The 17,093-nt window shown below is 48.9% G+C and overlaps 1 protein-coding gene across 1 annotated transcript in view; it reads right to left on the bottom strand.

Moving 5' to 3' along the window:
• The window catches only part of LOC138265860 (collagen alpha-4(VI) chain-like), a 946,529-nt gene that overhangs the window by 616,865 nt on the left and 312,571 nt on the right, over nt 1-17,093 (bottom strand). The window contains exon 7 of the mRNA XM_069213964.1: nt 16,661-16,737. The gene's annotated coding sequence lies outside the window, so the exon portion shown is untranslated. The remainder of the gene's footprint in view (nt 1-16,660; nt 16,738-17,093) is intronic.

The following is a 17,093-nucleotide window of genomic DNA, read 5'->3' as shown; positions in this document are numbered from 1 at the left end:
ATGCTCCAGGGCTGGGAAAGTTGCTACATTAATGAATGCCTCAAATCTTCAGGGATTCTTGTTACATTAAGACAATTGATGAAAGGTACAGAATAGCTGGGCAGTTTTGGGCACTGCTTCTGTGTCTGGGTCAAAAGTACAATCCAGTCCAACTGGGGATTGTTGTCTGTAGGGTAACTGTTGCAAGGTTGGTAAAAGTTTGACAGTGTTGGGGATTGTTGTCTGTAGGGGAGCTGTTGCAAAGTTGGAAAACATTTGACAATGTCTGTGTGCCCCAAGGCTCCCTTGCCTAATGTTTTTTAGCTGGTACAACCCAACAGACTCCAAAGGCAAGCAACTCAGAATTGATCAATCAGGGTAAATTTGTTAGGAGCCCCTGTCTGTTTACTGGGATTTTCGTGGGCCTGCATTTGGACCAACATTTGGTTAGAGGGACTACAGATAACTGAAAGACTAACCACTGGTCATATTCAAAGAACACTGTCAACAATATTTACCTATGACCAAAGATCACCCCTTCAGCCAGCCTCTGACGTGTGGAGGCTCCTGGGCAATCGAACTCCAAAATAACAAAAGAAGCCAGAGAAAGCTTAACCTGAGGAGATGTTGCAGTCACTGATGCTGGACATCCACACTTCTCATGGAGATGATCTTAAGAAAGCCTCTGGTGTCACTGGACACCATCACCACCCACCAAACGTTCTTCACTCAAGATCAAAACCTGGCTGGATGAAGTTTGGAGGTGGCATATCAAAGGACTGTGAGCTCCCTGGGAAGAAACAAGGGCTGTTTCTATAGTGCATGGAAGTGAGCCCACCAGTCACTACTCTAGGGCTCCTGTTAGGATTTTCATCATTCTCCAGCAACTCTACTATTGCTTGTGTGGGATCCGTTTTTCAAATTTGTAGTGTTTAACATAAGATAAATCAGGAATATGCAAACTTAAGACAACTTTGTGTTCACTTTTGGATGTGATCACTGCTGTTTATGTTTCCCGCTAAAACAAAGGATTGCAGCACTTACACTGAGAGACTTAAAATTTCCCAGTCACACTCAAGGCGGCATACCTAATTAAGAATAACCTCTCTAAGAGCAAATAACATTCTCAGTAACAAGCCATGTCACGTGAATAGGATCTGGGAATGCCCCAGTCTAATGTAGTAGAACTGTGAGAGAGTGCTCTAATGTAGTAAAATGTTTATTTTTGCTTGCTCCCCATTGGTGCATACGCGGTGAACCATTATCTGTGTAGTAAATGTATGAAATCCTTTGTCCAAAGTCCAATAGAAGGACTTGCTCTCTCTCTTTTGGGGATCCCACTTTCTCTTTCTTAGAAGGCACATCTGTGCTGGGTTTACTACAAAACCTTACTGAGTTCTTCTTGTATTGCCTGATTTATATATTTATATATTTAATTGGATGATGGTACACCTCATGTATTTCTGTACATATTTTCTTTGAGTACATTTTTAAACTTTCACCCTTGTCTGTCATTCTTATTGAGAACATTTACAGCTTTATTTAAATGTACTTATTACATTAAGGAGGGGCAGGTCCATCAGGGGAAGCACCAAAGTCCATAAAGAGATTACACTACTCCCAGTCCAGGGCAAGTAAATGAGATACATGTTTTGCAAGCTGACACTCATAGGAAGTGGTAATAGTTTCTGGAGCAGAATGGGCAGCTGGCCCCTGGCTCCTCATGGTGAGGATGCTTCTAGAATTTCAGGCACATTCTTGTGCAGGTACATCACAACTTATTTTCAGTTGTAAGGGTGCAGGCTGCATATGGCTCCCATGTTCTGGAAGCACCAACACAAGTCCTGGGATTAAACTGCAATTTTTTGGAATTGGCTTTCTATGGGGAATTCTTAGCAGCGTTTTCTAGGGGTTTTATGATGTCACATTTGTGCCAGCTCATGGCGGATTCAACAGTTAAGAAAATCTCAACTTTCAAAAAAGTCATACCCAAGCGTCTAATTCCCCCAACAGACAAGACACAGTAACATTTCACACCACCCCTTGCTAAAGAAACACAAACAGAGAGACAAGCTGTGACAAATTAATAACTGACAGAGATGTAATTCAGTGGTCCCAGAAGTCACAAGTCATAATATTGGACCCTATGCTAGTGTTTTCATTCTGTTTCCAAATCAAGCTTTCCCTCTTGACTGAAAGTGCAATATAGAGTGAAACTACTCCTTCCGCCACCACCAATCTGCAAGTTGAAAGGTGATGGTAGAGCACAGCAGGAGAAGAGCACAAATGCAATGGATGGAAGTGCGATAGTTTTCTCTAACCGAACCACAAAAGGAGCCTAACAGTGCAATCAGGACTACCTCACCCCAGGACATAAGGTTTCTTGAAGTAATGTCACTGAGGAGTGGGGAGAGAGGAGACCAGAAACACAGTGCCCTCAGAGGTACCATGACACTGTACAGGATCCCTGGCAGATTGAGCATCACCTCTAACAAACTCAGCAGTACCCAGAAACAGTGAACAGTACATGAACCACATCTTAATATTTTATCAAGCAACCGGGTAGCTTGTGGCCCAAAATATTGTAAATTCAATAGCATTTATATAACGCTTACTCCTCATGATGAGGTGTTGAAGTACTTTGCGCTGGGCAGCACTCTGCTCTAGAATCCAAGGTCAGAGGTTAGTCCAGTGCAATTGGTTATTGTTAGTTACTGGAATTAGTTTTGTGTGCTGAGCAAATCATCCCATGTATTCATTCCAGTTTCTTTGTGACTACATTAATATGAGTAAGATGTGATCATTAGTAGGGGGTTATCTGAGTTCATGCACATGGTTGGTGGGGTTATTAGATGCGTTTGAAGGGATTAACTATTGTTATGATGCAGGGGTATGACTTTCAATGAAGGAGAGTATGAGTTGTGGGCAGTTTTCAGAAATACCATCCAAGATTAAGGCACACATGCATGTGACCTTGAGGAGGTTGTGATCAGAGAGAGGAGGGAAGAGAAGGGGGGACATTTAAAAGACCTCTGTCCCTGTATCCTTGCAGGCAGGTCGCTTCCTCCTCACCACTGCTCCGGTAAGTGCTGCCATTGTTTTGGGCTTGTTTGGGCTTGTCTGGGCTTGTTTGGGCTTCTTGGCTTCTCCTCTACCGGAAAGCCCTGTCCCCCTCCCTCCTCCTCGGAGCTCTTCCCGCTCCTGACTCCTGCTGCCCCCGCCCCCGCACTCCCATTGGAGGTTTCCCTCCCTCCTCCCAGCTGCCACTCCCTCACACCTCCCCTGTTATACCGGCCGCAGCACGAGGTTAGAAGCGACCACTGACCCTGCATCCTTGCAGGCAGGTCGCTTACTCCTCACCACTGCTCCAGTAAGTGCTGCCATTGTTTTGGGCTTGTTTGGGCTTGTCTGGGCTTGTCTGGGCTTGTCTGGGCTTGTCTGGGCTTGTTTGGGCTTCTTGGCTTCTCGTTTCCCAGAAGGCCCTGCCCCCCTCCCTCCTCCTCGGAGCTCTTCCCGCTCCTGACTCCTGCTGCCCCCGCCCCCGCACTCCCATTGGAGGTTCCCTCCCTCCTCCCAGCTGCCACTCCTCCCACCTCCCCTCTTATGCCGGCGGCAACGTGGACGCGCAGTGGACGCACGCTGCTGGTGTGCCGCTGGCGCACCGAAGGCGTGCCAAAGGCAAGCCCGTCTGCGCCTGTCCGCGCCAAGAACGCGCCCAGCACCAGACCCCCTGGCCAACATGCCTCCTGTGCCACCGAACACCTTTACACTGCCAACTAACTCCACGCCCTTAATCCAGGACGCTCCTCCATCTGCTTCCAGTCCACACTGACGGGCACCAAAGGACCCTTCTCCTGCAAAGCCTGCAATTTCACCTGCAACCTAACCTCCAAACTCCAAATCAAAACAGACAACCGCCTAAGATGCATCCTACTTAACACCCGCTCCGTCCACAAACATGCAATTGAACTCTGGGACCTCCTGACCACATACTCGCCCGACGTCGCATTCCTCACCGAAACCTGGATGAATTCGGCCTCAGTACCAGATGTAGCCATAGCCATTCCAGAAAACTACAAGATCACCAGAAGAGACCGAATCAACAGACCAGGAGGAGGAATCGCCATAATCCACAAAAACACCAGAAGAGTCTCCACCAACTCCCACAACACCATCCACTCCGACGAGCACCTCCACTTCAAAATCCACATTAACACCAACAACACACTCAGAGGAACACTGGTCTACAGACCCCCTGGACCCAGACCGCAGTTATGCGACGACATTGCCGACACCATCAGCTCCCAAGCCCTCGTCTCAACAGATTACATCCTCCTCAGTGACCTAAACTTCCACCTAGAAAATAACAACGATATCAACACCACCAACCTAATCGACAACCTCGCCAACTTCGGCCTCAAGCAACTCGTCACTACACCCACCCACTCCGCAGGCCACACACTCGACCCCATCTTCTCAGCTAGCAACCACGTCTCTTTCAGCCACACCACCGAACCCAGCTGGACAGACCACCGCTGCATCCACTTCTCCTACCAAAAACCAGTCACTCACCACCACCGCACACAACCCCCGATGCAACTGGAGCACAATATCAACAGATCAACTGATCTCCACTCTCGCCTGGGCCCCACCCCATGAGACCCCGGACTCCAACACAGCCACCACCAACCTGCATCGCTGGATAGAAGATTGTTCCAACACCCTCGCACCGCTACAAAAAAAACCAAACACCACCCACAGAATCAAGGCCAGCTGGTTCACCCCAGAACTACAGGAATCCAAACGGCTATGTCGCAGAATGGAAAAAACCTGGCACCTTGACCGTACCAACTCCAACCACATCGCTTTCAAGGATGCCCTACGCAAACATCTCCAACTGATCCGCACCACCAAAAGGACCCACTTCAAAAACCGCATCGACGCCAACGCTCACAACAGTAAAGAGCTCTTCGGCATCGTCAATGAGCTCTCCACCCCCAGGACCTGCTCCAACAAACCCCCGCCATCACAGGAGTTCTGCAACTCACTGGCAACCCACTTCCGTCGAAAGATAGAAGAGATCCACAATAGCTTCGAACCCCAGACCCACCAGCTGACTACAAACACCCAAGAACCCAACGCTCCAAGCAACACCCACCTCCTCCACACCTGGACCCCCAACAACATAGAGGACACCGCCACCACCATGGCCTCCAACCACTCCGGACCACCATCGGACCCCTGCCCACACCATATCTTCAATAAGGCCAACATCATCATCGGCCCCCACCTCTGCAAAACCATCAACAGCTCCTTCGAGTCAGCCACCTTCCCAGAAAAATGGAAGCACGCAGAAATCAACGCCCTGCTGAAGAAACCAAAGGCAGACCCAGATGACCCCAAGAACTACCGGCCGATCTCCCTCCTCCCCTTCCCAACCAAGGTCATCGAAAAAATCATAAACAGCCAACTATCCCAGTTCCTGGAAGACAGCAAGGTACTCGACACCTCCCAATCCGGATTCCACAGAAACCACAGCACCGAGACTGCACTCATTGCTGCCACCGACGACATTAGGACCATGCTCGATGAAGGAGAAACAGCAGCACTCATCCTCCTTGACCTCTCCGCAGCTTTCGACACGGTATGTCATCACACTCTCCGCAAACGCCTCCACAACGCTGGAATCCGTGACAAGGCACTCGACTGGATCTCGTCATTTTTCTCAGGCAGAACCCAGAGAGTCCGCCTCCTACCGTTCCTGTCAGAAGCCTCCAGAATCATCTGTGGCGTTCCCCAAGGATCTTCGCTCAGCCCCACGCTCTTCAACGTTTACATGGCCCCCCTCGCCAACATCGCACAAACCCACCACATCAACATAGTTTCCTACGCAGTCGACACTCAGCTCATCCTCTCCCTCACGAAAGACCCTACAACTGCAAAGAACAACTACCACAACGGACTTCACGCCATCGCCAGCTGGATGGAATCAAGCCACCTCAAGTTAAACACAGACAAGACAGAAATCCTCATCTTTGGCACCAGCCCCTCAACTTGGAATGACTCCTGGAGGCCCACCTCCCTAAGAACCGTGCCCTCACCCAACACCCACTCACACAACCTAGGCTTCATCTTGGACTCCACACTCAGCATCACTCAGCAGGTCAATGCCATCTCCTCTTCCTGCTACAACACTTTCCGTATGCTCCGCAAAATCTTCAAGTGGATTCTCGTAGAAACCAGGAAAACTGTCACCCACGCCCTGGTCAGCAGCCGATTGGATTACGGAAATGCCCTATATGCAGGATTAACAAACAAACTCCTAACAAAGCTGCAAAGAATCTAGAACGCATCCGCTCGCCTCATTCTGGACATCCCACACCGCAACCACATTTCCCCCCACCTCAGAGACCTTCACTGGCTACCAGTATCAAAGAGGATCACATTCAACCTCCTCATCCACGCACACAAGGCACTCCACGACACAGGCCCAGCCTACCTCAATGACAGACTCACCTTCCACACCCCCACCCGCAATCTTCGCTCCGACAGCCTCGCCCTCGCCTCCATCCCCTGCATCCACCGCACCACTGCCGGGGGAAGATCCTTCTCTCACCTAGCCGCCAACACCTGGAACTCCCTACTGCACCATCTTCGCCAGACCCAAGACCTCTTGACATTCAGGAAACACCTCAAGACATGGCTCTACGGCCAGTAGCACCCCCCCCCCCCCCTCCAGCGCCTTGAGACCCTAACGGGTGATTAGCGCGCTCTATAAATCCTTGATTGATTGATTGATTGAAAGAGAAGAGGTGAGGTGACAATAGGAAATTTTAAGTAGAGATCAGTTTTCATGCCAGATTTTGAAATATTGAGAATTATTTTGAGACAGCATGCAATTTGTGAAAGCAAGACTGTAGAAAGTATCAGTAAAATGTGTATGCAGAGATGGTAATTTATTATGTATTTCTGTTAGACCGTAGAATCAAATAAACAATTTATCTATTGCATGGTTCCCACTAGACCACACCTAAAACAAAGTCAGATGATCAGCGCAGGGGTTGCAAACCTGGACACATATATTAGGAAATATCAGAAGCTTTAACTGTGCTTGAAGGAAGCAGTAACTGTAGGAGGTTGGTCTGGCTTATAGTGGGTAACTTGTGGTACTTACACCCTGTGCCAGGTCCAGTTATCCCTTATTAGTAGAATAGAGGTGTTTCAAGCAGCTTTGGCTGATAGACAGTAGCTATGGCAAAGCAGCTTAGGCTGAACTAAGTGATATGCAAAGCTCCTACTATACCACTTATATCATATAGCACAATATCATAAGAAAACACAACAAACAGAGTTACTAAAAATAAAGGAACTTTATTTTTATGACAATATGCTAAAAGTATCTCAGTGAGTACCCTCAGTTAGAAGGTAAGTAATATACACAAGTCATATGTGCACAAACCCAAAACAGGTAAGTAATAGTAAGAACAGTAATGCAAACAGTGTAGAATTACAATAGGATGCAATAGGTGAACATAGGTCTGTGGGCAACACAAACCATACACTCCAAAAGTGGAATGTGAATCACGAATGGACCCCAGACCTATGGGAGCTTGTAGAGGGTCGCTCGGACTGTAAGAAAACGGTCAGGGTGTCCAAGATACCCCACCCCAAGACCCTGAAAAGTAGGAGTAAAGTACCCCTACTGCCCCAATAGGACACAATAGTCGTGATAGGGGGATTCTACAAGAACCACAAACACCAGCAAAGCACTGAAGATGGATTCCTGGACCTGAGGACCTGCAAGGCAAGGGGACCAAGTCCAAGAGTCGCAATAGGGTCCAGAGGGGCAGGAGCCCAGGAAACCCCAGATGAAGGTGCAAGAAGGCTGCCTCTGGGTGGAAGAAGCCAAGGATTCTGTAACAACGAAAAGGGCTAGGAACTTCTCCTTTGGAAGGAAGATGTCCCAGGGCGTGCTGGATGTTGCAGAAGGCTTTTCCATGCAGAAATACCACAAACAAGCCTTGCTAGCTGCAAGGGTCGTGGTAGAGGTTTTTGGGTGCTGCTGGGGACCAGGAAGGACCAGGATGTCGCCCCTTGGAGGAGGAGACAGAGGGGGCGCCCAGCAACTCAGAGAGCCCCCACAGAAGCAGGCAGCACCCGCAGAAGTACCAGAGCAGGCACTTAGAAGATTTGTGAACCGGAGTCCATGCTGAGTCACAAAGGAGGGACCCACGACGTCAGAGTCCAACACAGAGGGTTGAGCACTGCAGGACGGAGTGCTGGGGACCCAGGCTAGGATGTGCACAAAGGAATCCTTGGAGAAGTGCACAGAAGCCAGAGAAGCTGCAAATCATGCAGTACACAGGTTTGCAGTCTAGCGTGGGGAGGCAAGGACTTACCTCCACCAAACTTGAACTGAAGGATCAATGGACTGTGGGGGGTCACTGGGATATAGCTCCTGTGTTCCAGGGACCACGGTCGTCGAGATGAGAGGGGACCCAGAGGACTGGTGATGCAGAAGTTTGGTGCCTGCGTTAGCAGGGGGAAGATTCAGTCAACCCTCAGAAGATTTCTTCGTGATTTCCAGTGCAGGGTGAAGGTAGACAGCCATCAGAGCATGCACCACCAGGAAGCAGTCGAGAAAGCCGGCAGGATTACGCGCTACAAGGTTGCTGGTAGTCGTCTTGCTACTTTGTTGCAGTTTTGCAGGCGTCCTGGATCAGTCAGCGGTCAATCCTTGGCAGAAGTCAAAGAGGGAAGTGCAGAGGAACTCTGGTGAGCTCTTGCATTTGTTATCTGAAAAATACCCCAGAGGAGAGACCCTAAATAGCCAGAAAAGGAGGTTTGGCTACCAAGAAAGGAGGATTGACTACCAAGAAAGGTAAGAGCCTACAGAGGGGGTCTCTGACGTCACCTGCTGGCACTGGCCACTCAGAGCAGTCCAGTTTGCCCCAACACCTCTGTTTCCAAGATGGCAGAGGTCTGGGACACACTGGAGGAGCTCTGGGCACCTCCCCTAGGAGGTATTGGTCAGGGGAGTGGTGACTCCCCTTTCCTTTGTCCAGTTTCGCACCAGAGCAGGGCTGGGGGATCCCTGAACCGGTGCAGACTGGCTTATGCAGAGATGGGCACCATCTGTGTCCATCAAAGCATTTCCAGAGGCTGGGGGAGGCTACTCCTCCCCAGCCCTTCACACCTATTTCCAAAGGGAGAGGGTGTAACACCCTCTCTCAGAGGAAATCCTTTGTTCTGCCTTCCTGGGCAGGGGCTGCCCAGACCCCAGGAGTGCAGAATCCTGTCTGAGGGGTTGGCAGCAGCAGCTGCAGTGGAATCCCCGGAAAGGCAGTTTGGCAGTACCCGGGTTCTGTGCTAGAGACCCGGGGATCATGGAATTGTCCCCCCCAATACCAGAATGGTATTGGGGTGACAATTCCATGATCTTAGACATGTTACATGGCCATGTTCGGAGTTACCATTGTGACGCTATACATAGGTAGTGACCTATGTATAGTGCACGCATGTAATGGTGTCCCCGCACTCACAAAGTCCAGGGAATGTGCCCAGACCGATGTGGGAGCACCTTGGCTAGTGCCAGGGTGCCCACACACTAAGGGGCTGATTCTAATTCTGGCGGGCGGCGGAGGCCGCCCGCCAGAATTCCGCCCCCATAATACCGCTCCGCGGTCAGAAGACCGCGGAGGGTATTATGAGTTTTTCCCTGGGCTGGCGGGCGGTCTCCAAAAGACCGCCCGCCAGCCCAGGGAAAAACTCCCTTCCCACGAGGATGCCGGCTCGTAATCGAGCCGGCGGAGTGGGAAGGTGCGACGGGTGCAGTAGCACCTGTCGCGTATTTCAGTGTCTGCAAGGCAGACACTGAAATACCTTGCGGGGCCCTCTTACGGGGGCCCCTGCCGTGCCCATGCCATTGGCATGGGCACGGCAGGGGCCCCCAGGGGCCCCGCGACCCCCCCTACCGCCATCCTGTTCATGGCGGCTTTCCCGCCATGAACAGGATGGCGGTAGGGGGGGTCAGAATCCTCATGGCTGCGGAGCGCGCTCCGCAGCCATGGAGGATTCAAACGAGCAGCGGAAAGTCGGCGGGAGACCGCTGACTTTCTGCTTCTGACCGCGGCTGAACCGCCGCGGTCAGAATGCTCGTTGGAGCACCGCCAGCCTGTTGGCGGTGCTCCCGTGGTCGGTGGCCCTGGCGGCCACCGGCCGCCAGGGTCAGAATGACCCCCTAAGTAACTTGGCACCCAACCTTCACCAAGTGGGGGTTAGATATATAGGTGACTTATAAGTTACTTATGTGCAGTGAAAAATGGCTGTGAAATAACGTGGACATTATTTCACTCAGGCTGCAGTGGCAGGCTGGTTTAAGAATTGTCTGAGCTCCCTATGGGTGGCAAAAGAAATGCTGCAGCCCATAGGGATCTCCTGGAACCCCAATACCCTGGGTACCTAAGTACCACATACAAGGGAATTATATGGGTGTACCAGTGTGCCAATGAGAATTGGTAAATTTAGTCACTAGCCTGCAGTGACAAATTTAGAAAGCAGAGAGAGCATAACCACTGAGGTTCTGGTTAGCAGAGCCTCAGTGATACAGTTAGGCACCACACAGGGAACACATACAGGGCACATACTATGAGCACTGGGGTCCTGCCTAGCAGGATCCCAGTGACACAAGGGCTAAAACAAACATACATACTGTGAAAATGGGGATAACATGCCAGGCAAGATGGTACTTTCCTACAGTAACCTCATGATCTTAGCAATGTGAGAAAAAAGTAAGTATGTGCTGTACTTAACCCTATGGATATATATATGTGTGTGTGTGTGTGTGTGCCTTGACAATATTTATATCTGTAAGGTACATAGTTGTGACATTAAGAAGAGTAAATGTAAACATACCTCTATGCACTTACCTACTTGAAACTTTGGTCTCGATATTTTATTTTGGTAACGATATGATATTAGCCAGATATTCCAGACTACCTCCAGCGGCACCCTAACGATACTAAGAAGCAACCCGACATACGGAGCAACACACCTGGCATATTTAGTGGGACGCTGTGCAGCAGAGTTTGCACAGGTAGCTACACTCAGCAGCATACGTGGCATAATATGCAGCAGGGCTATCCATTTTCCAGCAACCTAACACATCAAGCTTTGCTGTATGGTGAGCAGTCACCCTGACACACTGAGCAGCACCTCTGGTATTTAGACCAGGACTCTTGGTATATTGAACAAAGCAAAATAGGATACAGAGGAGCACCCTGCTGTGTAATGTTTTTTTTACAAGCAATGCTCTTAACCAGTTCTGTGCCGTGGACGTAATGGTTACGTCCTGCGGCACAGTGCTGCTGTGCCCAGGACGTAACCATTACGTCCTGGGCACCCAGCCCAGACGGAGCGCTAGCGCTCCCTCTGTGGGGTTCCCCCCCCCCCCCCCAAGTCAGGGATGGAAGGGGAAGCCTTTCCCCTTCCACCCCCGACACCTCCCACCCCTCCTGTGACGTCAGCGCGTGAGCACGCGCTGACAATCACAGAGCCTCCCCCCGCTTCCAGCGCGATCAGAAGAGTAATGCTTTGCATTTCTCTTCTGATCACGTGGGGGAGGCTGAGAGAGGCTTCAAAGGGAAGGAAATGTATTTCCTTCCCTTTGAAGTCTCTCTCTGCGTTTTGGCAGCCGGATTGAAAGCAATCCGGCTGTCAAAACGCCCACTAGACACCAGGGATGTATTTTTGGAAAATGAAATTGATATAAGGGAGCGACCCCTTGGGCAAGGGTGGCTCCCAGGGGGGGCATTTTTTTTTTACGGCCTTTTCTGCCCCCGGGGGGGCAGAAACCTCTAGGCACCAGGGATACATTTTTTTTCTTTTGTTTTTGTTTATTTTTTTGTTTTAGGTGTGGGGAGCGACCCCTTAGGCAAGGGTCGCTCCCATACGGGGCAAATTGTGTTTAGGCCATTTCTGCCCCCAAGGTGGGCAGAAACCACTAGACACCAGGGAGTTTTTTTTTTTGTTCGTGAATTTCACGTAAGGGGAGCGACCCCTTAGGCAAGGGTCGTTCCCCTGGGGGGCAAATTTATTTTAGGCCATTTCTGCCCCCCAGGGGGGCAGATCAGCCTATTTTAATTAGGCCGATCTGCCCCCAAGGGGGGCAGAAACCACTAGGCACCGGGGATTTTTTGTTGTTGTTGTTTTACAAATGGGGAGCGACCCCTCAGGCAAGGGTCGCTCCCCTGGAGGGGCAAATTGTATTTAGGCCATTTCTGCCCGCTTTGGGGGCAGATCGGCCGATTTTAGGTCAATCTGCCCCCAAGGGGGGCAGAAACCACTAGGCACCAGGGATCTTTTTTTTGCGCCGTCAGGCAAGTGGAGCGACCCCGTAGGCAAGGGTCACTCCCTGGGGGGGGGGGGTGGGGGGGCACATATACTTTAGGCCCCTTGGGGGCAGATCGGCCTATTGTTATTAGGCCGATCTGCCCCCGGGGGGGCAGAAACCTCTAGGCGCCAGGGCTAATTTTTGTGTTTTTTTGTTTTTTGTTTTTGTTTTTTCAGAGATGGGGAGCGACCCCTTAGGCAAGGGTCGCTCCCCTGGAGGGGCAAATTGTATTTAGGCCATTTCTGCCCGCTTTGGGGGCAGATCGGCTGATTTAAGGTCAATCTGCCCCCAAGGGGGGCAGAAACCACTAGGCATCAGGGATCTTTTTTTTGCGCCGTCACGCAAGGGGAGCGACCTTGTAGGCAAGGGTCGCTCCCCGGGGGGGTGGGGGGCAAATTTATTTTAGGCCATTTCTGCCCCCCTTGGGGGCAGATCGGCCTATTGGTATTAGGCCGATCTGCCCCCAGGGGGGGCAGAAACCTCTAGGCGCCAGGGCTAAAAAAAATATTGTGTTTTTTTTTTTGTTTATTTTGTTTTTTAGAGATGGGGAGCGACCCCTTAGGCAAGGGTCGCTCCCCTGGAGGGACAAATTGTATTTAGACCATTTCTGCCCCCCTTGGGGGCAAATCGGCCGATTTTAGGTGAATCTGCCCACAAGGGGGGCAGAAACCACTAGGCACCAGGGATCTTTTTTTTGCGCCATCACGCAAGGGGAGCGACCCCGTAGGCAAGGGGGGGGGGGGAATTTATTTTAGGCCATTTCTGCCCCCCCTGGGGCCGGCTGAGCTAGGGGCCAAAATCCACAGGTAGCCACTTTGCAAAAAACACCTCTGTTTTCTGTGAAAAAATGTGATGTGTCCACGTTGTGTTTTGGGCCATTTGCTTTCGTGGGCGCTAGGCCCACCCACAGTGAGGTACCATTTTCATCGGGAGACTTGGGGGAACGCTGGGTGGAAGGACATTTGTGGCTCCTCTCAGATTCCAGAACTTTCTGTCACCGAAATGAGAGGAAAAAGTGGTTTTTTGGCCAAATTTTGAGGTTTGCAAAGGATTCTGGGTAACAGAACCTGGTCAGAGCCCCACAAGTCACCCCATCTTGGATTCCCCTAGGTGTCTAGTTTTCAGAAATGTGCTGGTTTGCTAGGTTTTCCCAGGTGCTGGCTGAGCTAGAGGCCAAAATCCACAGGTAGGCACTGTTTTCTGTGAAAAAATGTGATGTGTCCACATTGTGTTTTGGGTCATTTCCTTTCGTGGGCGCTAGGCCTACCCACACAAGCGAGGTACCATTTTTATCGGGAGACTTGGGGGAACGCTGGGTGGAAGGAAATTTGTGGCTCCTCTCAGATTCCAGAACTTTCTGTCACCGAAATGTGAGGAAAATATATTTTTTAGCCACATTTTGAGGGTTGCAAAGGATTCTGGGTAACAGAACCTGGTCAGAGCCCCACAAATCACCCCATCTTGGATTCCCCTAGGTCTCTAGTTTTCAAAAATGCACAGGTTTGGTAGATTTCCCTAGGTGCCGACTGAGCTAGGGGCCAAAATCTATAGGTAGGCACTTTGCAAAAAACAACTCTGTTTTCTGTAAAAAAAATTGGGATGTGTCCACGTTGTGTGTTGGGCCATTTCCTTTCGTGGGCGCTAGGCCTACCCACACAAGTGAGGTACCATTTTTATCGGGAGACTTGGGGGAACGCTGGGTGGAAGGAAATTTGTGGCCCTCTCAGATTCCAGAACTTTCTGTCACCGAAATATGAGGAAAATGTGTTTTTTTAGCCAAATTTTGAGGTTTGCAAAGGATTCTAGTTAACAGAACCTGGTCAGAGCCCCACAAGTCACCCCATCTTGGATTCCCCTAGGTATCTAGTTTTCAAAAATGTGCTGGTTTGGTAGGTTTCCCTAGGTGCCGGCTGAGCTAGGGGCCAAAATCTACAGGTAGGCACTTTGCAAAAAACACCTCTGTTTTCTGTAAAAAAATGGGATGTGTCCACGTTGTGTTTTGGGCCATTTCCTTTCTTGGGCGCTTGGCCTACCCACACAAGTGAGGTACCATTGTTATCGGGAGACTTGGGGGAATGCTGGGTGGAAGGAAATTTGTGGCTCCTCTCAGATTCCAGAACTTTCTGTCACCGAAATGTGAGGAAAATGTGTGTTTTTTAGCCAAATTTTGAGGTTTGCAAAAGATTCTGGGTAACAGAATCTGGTCAGAGCCCCACAAGTCACCCCATCTTGGATTCCCCTAGGTCTCTAGTTTAAAAAAATGCACAGGTTTGGTAGGTTTCCCTAGGTGCCGGCTGACCTAGAGGCCAAAATCTACAGGTAGGCACTTTGCAAAAAACACCTCTGTTTTCTGTCAAAAAATGTGATGTGTCCACGCTGTGTTTTGGGGCATTTCCTGTCGCGGGCGCTAGGGCTACCCACACAAGTGAGGTATCATTTTTTTCGGGACATTTGGGGGAACATAGAATAGCAAAACAAGTGTTATTGCCCCTTGTCTTTCTCTACATTTTTTCCTTCCAAATATAAGAGAGTGTGTAAAAAGACGTCTATTTGAGAAATGCCCTGTAATTCACATGGGCACCGCGGAATTCAGAGATGTGCAAATAACCACTGCTCCTCAACACCTTATCTTGTGCCCATTTTGGGAATACAAAGGTTTTCTTGATAGCTATTTTTTACTCTTTATAATTCAGCAAATGAATTGCTGTATACCCGGTATAGAATGAAAACCCAAGGCAGGGTGCAGGTCATTTATTGGCTCTGGGTACCTAGAGTTCTTGATGAACCTACAAGCCCTATATATCCCCGCAACCAGAAGAGTCCAGCAGACGTAACGGTATATTGCTTTAAAAAATCTGACATTGCAGGAAAAAGTTACAGAGTAAAACGTAGAGAACAATTGCAGATTTTTTCACCTCAATTTCAATATTATTTTTTTTAAGTTGTTATTTTCTGTAGGAAACCCTTGTAGGATCTACACAAATTACCCCTTGCTGAATTCAGAATTCTGTCTACTTTTCAGAAATGTTTCGGTTTCTGGGATCCAGCATTGGTTTCATGCCCATTTCTGTCACTGAATGGAAGGAGGCTGAAAGCACAACAAATCGTAAAAATGGGGTATGTCCCAGTAAAATGGCAAAATTGTGTTGATAAATTGGGTTTTCTGATTCAAGTCTGCCTGTTCCTGAACGCTGGGAAGCTGGTGATTTTAGCACCGCAAACCCTTTGTTGATGCCATTTTCAGGGAAAAAAACACAGGCCTTCTTCTGCCGCCCCTTTTTCCCATTTTTTTGAAAAAAACGAAAGTTTCACTGTATTTTGGCTAATTTCTTGGCCTCCTTCTGGGGAACCCACAAAGTCTGGGTATCTCTAGAATCCCTAGGATGTTGGAAAAAAAGGACGCAACTTTGGCGTGGGTAGCTTATGTGAACAAAAAGTTATGAGGGCCTAAGCGCGAACTGCCCCAAATAGCCACAGGCACAGGAGGGGGAAAAGGCCTGGCAGCAAAGGGGTTAATGCAACAAAAATCCTTGATTATTCTAAATACAATTTAGTACAATTTAGTACAATTCCGCCGTACTAAATAATTGAAAATATACATTAGAACAACCTATCTAGTGGTGGTGCTATCAAAATACCATTGAAGTGGAAACAACTATTACCCTAGGGACTGTCACATTTTATGTAGTTCCTATATTTACTATGGCAGTAGTTGTCTGAATTGTCATTCCATTATAGCTTCTCTGCCTGCTGCTGGCCGTTTTTTCATGTTTTTCAGACTACTTATTTATGCCTTATTACCATGCCCCGTCCCCTGCCAGCAATTCCTTAGTTCCAGGCTACATTTGCTAAGTCCCTCTCTGCATTTTCCCAACCCTGTCAACATGTCTCTAGCTACTGTCAACACTTTCCACATGGTCACCCCAGTTTGGTCCCCACTTTCAAAGTGGTCCTCATCCTCTTCTTCAGTGCGCCCCTAATGTTGTAGAGCCTGATGTTGGTCATAAGATACTCTATGTGATGACAGAGTCTCAGTACCCTCCTTGGCCGCTCGATATATAAACCACCCCTATGGTAAAACACCTTGCTAATTGTAGAAAACCTGCATAGCAAGAGGATCTACCTGGGTGCTTCATGTGACAGCATCCTCCCCACAGGTTATTTTGTATGCTGGTGACCTGTAGAAGAGGGTATGGTCAAAGTAAGAATCCAGGGTTGTCATAGTGAGACTAATACTCAGGTACCACGTTGTACATGGCTATACTACCCCACACTGCAAAATGTTCTCACCTTGGTTACTGTGTACGCCATCTGCAGTATTTATGTTCACGGAAGGTGTTGTCTCCACACCATAGTTTTTCCTCACCCTAAAACAAAACATAAAAAACAAAAAGGAAATAGTTGCTGTTGTTTAGATCATTAATACCTAGCGTGGATATAAACTGAATGAGCAGATTAGCAGTTGAAAATACCATAGAGTATACCATAGAAAAACAAGAAATATTTGAATCAACAAGCAATAGCAAATTCTAAAGCCGTTCGAAAATGCTTCAAGAGTGATTTGTTTATACGCTCACATCAGGTGTGAAGCAACTTCCTACTTAATGTAGTTTGTAAAGTGTTCCTTTAACCGGTGAGTTTGCGAAACAACACAATAAGAGTCTATAACGTGGGTAGCCTGTAATACAGGTTCTGATATTTTACATGTGTCTAGGAAAAGACA

This window comes from Pleurodeles waltl, chromosome 11 (genome assembly GCF_031143425.1).
Source record: "Pleurodeles waltl isolate 20211129_DDA chromosome 11, aPleWal1.hap1.20221129, whole genome shotgun sequence".
In the NCBI taxonomy this organism is placed as follows: domain Eukaryota; kingdom Metazoa; phylum Chordata; class Amphibia; order Caudata; family Salamandridae; genus Pleurodeles; species Pleurodeles waltl.
The sequence above is the reverse complement of the archived record's forward strand: the minus strand, read 5'-3'. Positions and strand labels throughout refer to the sequence as shown.